This window comes from Primulina tabacum, chromosome 10 (genome assembly GCF_025594145.1).
Source record: "Primulina tabacum isolate GXHZ01 chromosome 10, ASM2559414v2, whole genome shotgun sequence".
Taxonomy (NCBI): domain Eukaryota; kingdom Viridiplantae; phylum Streptophyta; class Magnoliopsida; order Lamiales; family Gesneriaceae; genus Primulina; species Primulina tabacum.
In genome coordinates, this window is record NC_134559.1 from 39,240,859 (window position 1) to 39,248,357 (window position 7,499).

General features: G+C 45.3%; 9 non-coding genes across 9 annotated transcripts; all 9 read right to left on the minus strand.

Annotated features, from left to right (window-relative positions):
* Window positions 1-585: 585 nt before the first annotated feature.
* Window positions 586-704, minus strand: LOC142516197 (5S ribosomal RNA). The gene has a single exon (XR_012812004.1). It is a non-coding gene; the product is annotated as a 5S ribosomal RNA (ribosomal RNA).
* Window positions 705-1,386: 682 nt separating this feature from the next.
* Window positions 1,387-1,505, minus strand: LOC142516209 (5S ribosomal RNA). Its single transcript, XR_012812015.1, has one exon. It is a non-coding gene; the product is annotated as a 5S ribosomal RNA (ribosomal RNA).
* Window positions 1,506-2,188: 683 nt separating this feature from the next.
* Window positions 2,189-2,307, minus strand: LOC142516220 (5S ribosomal RNA). The gene has a single exon (XR_012812026.1). It is a non-coding gene; the product is annotated as a 5S ribosomal RNA (ribosomal RNA).
* Window positions 2,308-2,990: 683 nt separating this feature from the next.
* On the minus strand, window positions 2,991-3,109 carry LOC142516232 (5S ribosomal RNA). The gene has a single exon (XR_012812037.1). It is a non-coding gene; the product is annotated as a 5S ribosomal RNA (ribosomal RNA).
* Window positions 3,110-3,790: 681 nt separating this feature from the next.
* LOC142516245 (5S ribosomal RNA) lies at window positions 3,791-3,909 on the minus strand. Its single transcript, XR_012812049.1, has one exon. It is a non-coding gene; the product is annotated as a 5S ribosomal RNA (ribosomal RNA).
* Window positions 3,910-4,591: 682 nt separating this feature from the next.
* Window positions 4,592-4,709, minus strand: LOC142517162 (5S ribosomal RNA). The gene has a single exon (XR_012812923.1). It is a non-coding gene; the product is annotated as a 5S ribosomal RNA (ribosomal RNA).
* A 685-nt stretch (window positions 4,710-5,394) lies between these two features.
* LOC142511254 (5S ribosomal RNA) lies at window positions 5,395-5,512 on the minus strand. The gene has a single exon (XR_012808724.1). It is a non-coding gene; the product is annotated as a 5S ribosomal RNA (ribosomal RNA).
* A 682-nt stretch (window positions 5,513-6,194) lies between these two features.
* Window positions 6,195-6,312, minus strand: LOC142510494 (5S ribosomal RNA). Its single transcript, XR_012808603.1, has one exon. It is a non-coding gene; the product is annotated as a 5S ribosomal RNA (ribosomal RNA).
* A 683-nt stretch (window positions 6,313-6,995) lies between these two features.
* Window positions 6,996-7,114, minus strand: LOC142516257 (5S ribosomal RNA). The gene has a single exon (XR_012812060.1). It is a non-coding gene; the product is annotated as a 5S ribosomal RNA (ribosomal RNA).
* Window positions 7,115-7,499: the final 385 nt, after the last annotated feature.

A 7,499-nucleotide genomic window follows, 5' to 3' on the forward strand; every position in this document is an offset into this window, starting at 1 on the left:
TGAAGTTAAGCGTTCTGGCGCGATGGCAGAGGTAGGATGGGTGACCTCCCTGGGAAGACCTCGTGTCGCGACCGTTTACGTAAATTATGGATAAAACAGTCGAAATAATTGTTTTTAATGAGTTAACCGTCTCCGGAGTAATCTGCGTCATACCCTTCCGCACAGAACCGGCTCACGACAACAAAAATCGATAAATGTTCCCAGAAAATAGAAAAAAAATAAGAAGAAGGAAATAACGAATGTAAAGCTATTATTATGCCTGGGATACGATAAAATGGAACCGGAATCGAATTTCGAACTTCCTAAGCGGATTTCTCGAGGAAACGAAAGCTTAACAGAAGCGGTAAATCGCAAATTAGAGGGTCTTAGAGAAGGAATTCGGCTAAAATCTCGTCAGCTCATTGCGTAGTAATGAGTCTCGTCCGTTTGCCCGTTTACAATCAAATTAGCCTACAATTTTGTCCAAATCCGGCAGTGCCCGAGCTACTTTCATTTCACATGTCTTATCTGGTCCCGATCGAGATTCAGATGATTTGAGCCGAAAATCGTCTGTCAACAAGTAATCAAAAATAGAAAAACACGAAAAGGGTGCAACACGAGGACTTCCCAGGGGGTCACCCATCCTAGTACTGCTCTCGCCCAAGCACGCTTAACTTCGGAGTTCTGATGGGATCCGGTGCATTAGTGCTGGTATGATCGCACCCGACATTGAGTGGGATGTTTATTCTTATATCCCTCGAGTACGTGTGGAGCGGGCGGCGATGGACAACACGCGGCACTGCTCTCGCCCAATCATAACCATGAAGTTAAGCGTTCTGGCGCGATGGCAGAGCTAGGATGGGTGACCTCCCTGGGAAGACCTCGTGTCGCGACCGTTTACGTAAATTATGGATAAAACAGTCGAAATAATTGTTTTTAATGAGTTAACCGTCTCCGGAGTAATCTGCGTCATACCCTTCCGCACAGAACCGGCTCACGACAACAAAAATCGATAAATGTTCCCAGAAAATAGAAAAAAAATAAGAAGAAGGAAATAACGAATGTAAAGCTATTATTATGCCTGGGATACGATAAAATGGAACCGGAATCGAATTTCGAACTTCCTAAGCGGATTTCTCGAGGAAACGAAAGCTTAACAGAAGCGGTAAATCGCAAATTAGAGGGTCTTAGAGAAGGAATTCGGCTAAAATCTCGTCAGCTCATTGCGTAGTAATGAGTCTCGTCCGTTTGCCCGTTTACAATCAAATTAGCCTACAATTTTGTCCAAATCCGGCAGTGCCCGAGCTACTTTCATTTCACATGTCTTATCTGGTCCCGATCGAGATTCAGATGATTTGAGCCGAAAATCGTCTGTCAACAAGTAATCAAAAATAGAAAAACACGAAAAGGGTGCAACACGAGGACTTCCCAGGGGGTCACCCATCCTAGTACTGCTCTCGCCCAAGCACGCTTAACTTCGGAGTTCTGATGGGATCCGGTGCATTAGTGCTGGTATGATCGCACCCGACATTGAGTGGGATGTTTATTCTTATATCCCTCGAGTACGTGTGGAGCGGGCGGCGATGGACAACACGCGGCACTGCTCTCGCCCAATCATAACCATGAAGTTAAGCGTTCTGGCGCGATGGCAGAGCTAGGATGGGTGACCTCCCTGGGAAGACCTCGTGTCGCGACCGTTTACGTAAATTATGGATAAAACAGTCGAAATAATTGTTTTTAATGAGTTAACCGTCTCCGGAGTAATCTGCGTCATACCCTTCCGCACAGAACCGGCTCACGACAACAAAAATCGATAAATGTTCCCAGAAAATAGAAAAAAAATAAGAAGAAGGAAATAACGAATGTAAAGCTATTATTATGCCTGGGATACGATAAAATGGAACCGGAATCGAATTTCGAACTTCCTAAGCGGATTTCTCGAGGAAACGAAAGCTTAACAGAAGCGGTAAATCGCAAATTAGAGGGTCTTAGAGAAGGAATTCGGCTAAAATCTCGTCAGCTCATTGCGTAGTAATGAGTCTCGTCCGTTTGCCCGTTTACAATCAAATTAGCCTACAATTTTGTCCAAATCCGGCAGTGCCCGAGCTACTTTCATTTCACATGTCTTATCTGGTCCCGATCGAGATTCAGATGATTTGAGCCGAAAATCGTCTGTCAACAAGTAATCAAAAATAGAAAAACACGAAAAAGGGTGCAACACGAGGACTTCCCAGGGGGTCACCCATCCTAGTACTGCTCTCGCCCAAGCACGCTTAACTTCGGAGTTCTGATGGGATCCGGTGCATTAGTGCTGGTATGATCGCACCCGACATTGAGTGGGATGTTTATTCTTATATCCCTCGAGTACGTGTGGAGCGGGCGGCGATGGACAACACGCGGCACTGCTCTCGCCCAATCATAACCATGAAGTTAAGCGTTCTGGCGCGATGGCAGAGCTAGGATGGGTGACCTCCCTGGGAAGACCTCGTGTCGCGACCGTTTACGTAAATTATGGATAAAACAGTCGAAATAATTGTTTTTAATGAGTTAACCGTCTCCGGAGTAATCTGCGTCATACCCTTCCGCACAGAACCGGCTCACGACAACAAAAATCGATAAATGTTCCCAGAAAATAGAAAAAAAATAAGAAGAAGGAAATAACGAATGTAAAGCTATTATTATGCCTGGGATACGATAAAATGGAACCGGAATCGAATTTCGAACTTCCTAAGCGGATTTCTCGAGGAAACGAAAGCTTAACAGAAGCGGTAAATCGCAAATTAGAGGGTCTTAGAGAAGGAATTCGGCTAAAATCTCGTCAGCTCATTGCGTAGTAATGAGTCTCGTCCGTTTGCCCGTTTACAATCAAATTAGCCTACAATTTTGTCCAAATCCGGCAGTGCCCGAGCTACTTTCATTTCACATGTCTTATCTGGTCCCGATCGAGATTCAGATGATTTGAGCCGAAAATCGTCTGTCAACAAGTAATCAAAAATAGAAAAACACGAAAAAGGGTGCAACACGAGGACTTCCCAGGGGGTCACCCATCCTAGTACTGCTCTCGCCCAAGCACGCTTAACTTCGGAGTTCTGATGGGATCCGGTGCATTAGTGCTGGTATGATCGCACCCGACATTGAGTGGGATGTTTATTCTTATATCCCTCGAGTACGTGTGGAGCGGGCGGCGATGGACAACACGCGGCACTGCTCTCGCCCAATCATAACCATGAAGTTAAGCGTTCTGGCGCGATGGCAGAGCTAGGATGGGTGACCTCCCTGGGAAGACCTCGTGTCGCGACCGTTTACGTAAATTATGGATAAAACAGTCGAAATAATTGTTTTTAATGAGTTAACCGTCTCCGGAGTAATCTGCGTCATACCCTTCCGCACAGAACCGGCTCACGACAACAAAAATCGATAAATGTTCCCAGAAAATAGAAAAAAAATAAGAAGAAGGAAATAACGAATGTAAAGCTATTATTATGCCTGGGATACGATAAAATGGAACCGGAATCGAATTTCGAACTTCCTAAGCGGATTTCTCGAGGAAACGAAAGCTTAACAGAAGCGGTAAATCGCAAATTAGAGGGTCTTAGAGAAGGAATTCGGCTAAAATCTCGTCAGCTCATTGCGTAGTAATGAGTCTCGTCCGTTTGCCCGTTTACAATCAAATTAGCCTACAATTTTGTCCAAATCCGGCAGTGCCCGAGCTACTTTCATTTCACATGTCTTATCTGGTCCCGATCGAGATTCAGATGATTTGAGCCGAAAATCGTCTGTCAACAAGTAATCAAAATAGAAAAACACGAAAAGGGTGCAACACGAGGACTTCCCAGGGGGTCACCCATCCTAGTACTGCTCTCGCCCAAGCACGCTTAACTTCGGAGTTCTGATGGGATCCGGTGCATTAGTGCTGGTATGATCGCACCCGACATTGAGTGGGATGTTTATTCTTATATCCCTCGAGTACGTGTGGAGCGGGCGGCGATGGACAACACGCGGCACTGCTCTCGCCCAATCATAACCATGAAGTTAAGCGTTCTGGCGCGATGGCAGAGCTAGGATGGGTGACCTCCCTGGGAAGACCTCGTGTCGCGACCGTTTACGTAAATTATGGATAAAACAGTCGAAATAATTGTTTTTAATGAGTTAACCGTCTCCGGAGTAATCTGCGTCATACCCTTCCGCACAGAACCGGCTCACGACAACAAAATCGATAAATGTTCCCAGAAAATAGAAAAAAAATAAGAAGAAGGAAATAACGAATGTAAAGCTATTATTATGCCTGGGATACGATAAAATGGAACCGGAATCGAATTTCGAACTTCCTAAGCGGATTTCTCGAGGAAACGAAAGCTTAACAGAAGCGGTAAATCGCAAATTAGAGGGTCTTAGAGAAGGAATTCGGCTAAAATCTCGTCAGCTCATTGCGTAGTAATGAGTCTCGTCCGTTTGCCCGTTTACAATCAAATTAGCCTACAATTTTGTCCAAATCCGGCAGTGCCCGAGCTACTTTCATTTCACATGTCTTATCTGGTCCCGATCGAGATTCAGATGATTTGAGCCGAAAATCGTCTGTCAACAAGTAATCAAAAATAGAAAAACACGAAAAGGGGTGCAACACGAGGACTTCCCAGGGGTCACCCATCCTAGTACTGGTCTCGCACAAGCACGCTTAACTTCGGAGTTCTGATGGGATCCTGTGCATTAGTGCTGGTATGATCGCACCCGACATTGAGTGGGATGTTTATTCTTATATCCCTCGAGTACGTGTGGAGCGGGCGGCGATGGACAACACGCGGCACTGCTCTCGCCCAATCATAACCACGAAGTTAAGCGTTCTGGCGCGATGGCAGAGGTAGGATGGGTGACCTCCCTGGGAAGACCTCGTGTCGCGATCCGTTTACGTAAATTATGGATAAAACAGTCGAAATAATTGTTTTTAATGAGTTAACCGTCTCCGGAGTAATCTGCGTCATACCCTTCCGCACAGAACCGGCTCACGACAACAAAAATCGATAAATGTTCCCAGAAAATAGAAAAAAAATAAGAAGAAGGAAATAACGAATGTAAAGCTATTATTATGCCTGGGATACGATAAAATGGAACCGGAATCGAATTTCGAACTTCCTAAGCGGATTTCTCGAGGAAACGAAAGCTTAACAGAAGCGGTTAAATCGCAAATTAGAGGGTCTTAGAGAAGGAATTCGGCTAAAATCTCGTCAGCTCATTGCGTAGTAATGAGTCTCGTCCGTTTGCCCGTTTACAATCAAATTAGCCTACAATTTTGTCCAAATCCGGCAGTGCCCGAGCTACTTTCATTTCACATGTCTTATCTGGTCCCGATCGAGATTCAGATGATTTGAGCCGAAAATCGTCTGTCAACAAGTAATCAAAAATAGAAAAACACGAAAAAGGGTGCAACACGAGGACTTCCCAGGGGTCACCCATCCTAGTACTGCTCTCGCCCAAGCACGCTTAACTTCGGAGTTCTGATGGGATCCGGTGCATTAGTGCTGGTATGATCGCACCCGACATTGAGTGGGATGTTTATTCTTATATCCCTCGAGTACGTGTGGAGCGGGCGGCGATGGACAACACGCGGCACTGCTCTCGCCCAATCATAACCATGAAGTTAAGCGTTCTGGCGCGATGGCAGAGGTAGGATGGGTGACCTCCCTGGGAAGACCTCGTGTCGCGACCGTTTACGTAAATTATGGATAAAACAGTCGAAATAATTGTTTTTAATGAGTTAACCGTCTCCGGAGTAATCTGCGTCATACCCTTCCGCACAGAACCGGCTCACGACAACAAAATCGATAAATGTTCCCAGAAAATAGAAAAAAAAATAAGAAGAAGGAAATAACGAATGTAAAGCTATTATTATGCCTGGGATACGATAAAATGGAACCGGAATCGAATTTCGAACTTCCTAAGCGGATTTCTCGAGGAAACGAAAGCTTAACAGAAGCGGTAAATCGCAAATTAGAGGGTCTTAGAGAAGGAATTCGGCTAAAATCTCGTCAGCTCATTGCGTAGTAATGAGTCTCGTCCGTTTGCCCGTTTACAATCAAATTAGCCTACAATTTTGTCCAAATCCGGCAGTGCCCGAGCTACTTTCATTTCACATGTCTTATCTGGTCCCGATCGAGATTCAGATGATTTGAGCCGAAAATCGTCTGTCAACAAGTAATCAAAATAGAAAAACACGAAAAGGGGTGCAACACGAGGACTTCCCAGGGGTCACCCATCCTAGTACTGCTCTCGCCCAAGCACGCTTAACTTCGGAGTTCTGATGGGATCCGGTGCATTAGTGCTGGTATGATCGCACCCGACATTGAGTGGGATGTTTATTCTTATATCCCTCGAGTACGTGTGGAGCGGGCGGCGATGGACAACACGCGGCACTGCTCTCGCCCAATCATAACCATGAAGTTAAGCGTTCTGGCGCGATGGCAGAGGCTAGGATGGGTGACCTCCCTGGGAAGACCTCGTGTCGCGACGTTTACGTAAATTATGGATAAAACAGTCGAAATAATTGTTTTTAATGAGTTAACCGTCTCCGGAGTAATCTGCGTCATACCCTTCCGCACAGAACCGGCTCACGACAACAAAAATCGATAAATGTTCCCAGAAAATAGAAAAAAAAATAAGAAGAAGGAAATAACGAATGTAAAGCTATTATTATGCCTGGGATACGATAAAATGGAACGGAATCGAATTTCGAACTTCCTAAGCGGATTTCTCGAGGAAACGAAAGCTTAACAGAAGCGGTAAATCGCAAATTAGAGGGTCTTAGAGAAGGAATTCGGCTAAAATCTCGTCAGCTCATTGCGTAGTAATGAGTCTCGTCCGTTTGCCCGTTTACAATCAAATTAGCCTACAATTTTGTCCAAATCCGGCAGTGCCCGAGCTACTTTCATTTTCACATGTCTTATCTGGTCCCGATCGAGATTCAGATGATTTGAGCCGAAAATCGTCTGTCAACAAGTAATCAAAAATAGAAAAACACGAAAAGGGTGCAACACGAGGACTTCCCAGGGGGTCACCCATCCTAGTACTGCTCTCGCCCAAGCACGCTTAACTTCGGAGTTCTGATGGGATCCGGTGCATTAGTGCTGGTATGATCGCACCCGACATTGAGTGGGATGTTTATTCTTATATCCCTCGAGTACGTGTGGAGGCGGGCGGCGATGGACAACACGCGGCACTGCTTCGCCCAATCATAACCATGAAGTTAAGCGTTCTGGCGCGATGGCAGAGGTAGATGGGTGACCTCCCTGGGAAGACCTCGTGTCGCGACCGTTTACGTAAATTATGGATAAAACAGTCGAAATAATTGTTTTAATAGTTAACCGTCCGGAGTAATCTGCGTCATACCCTTCCGCACAGAACGGCACGACAACAAAATCGATAAATGTTCCCAGAAAATAGAAAAAAAAAAGAAGAAGGAACGAATGTAAAGTTATTATGCCTGGGAATGATAAAATGGAACGGATCGAATTTCGAACTTCTAAGCG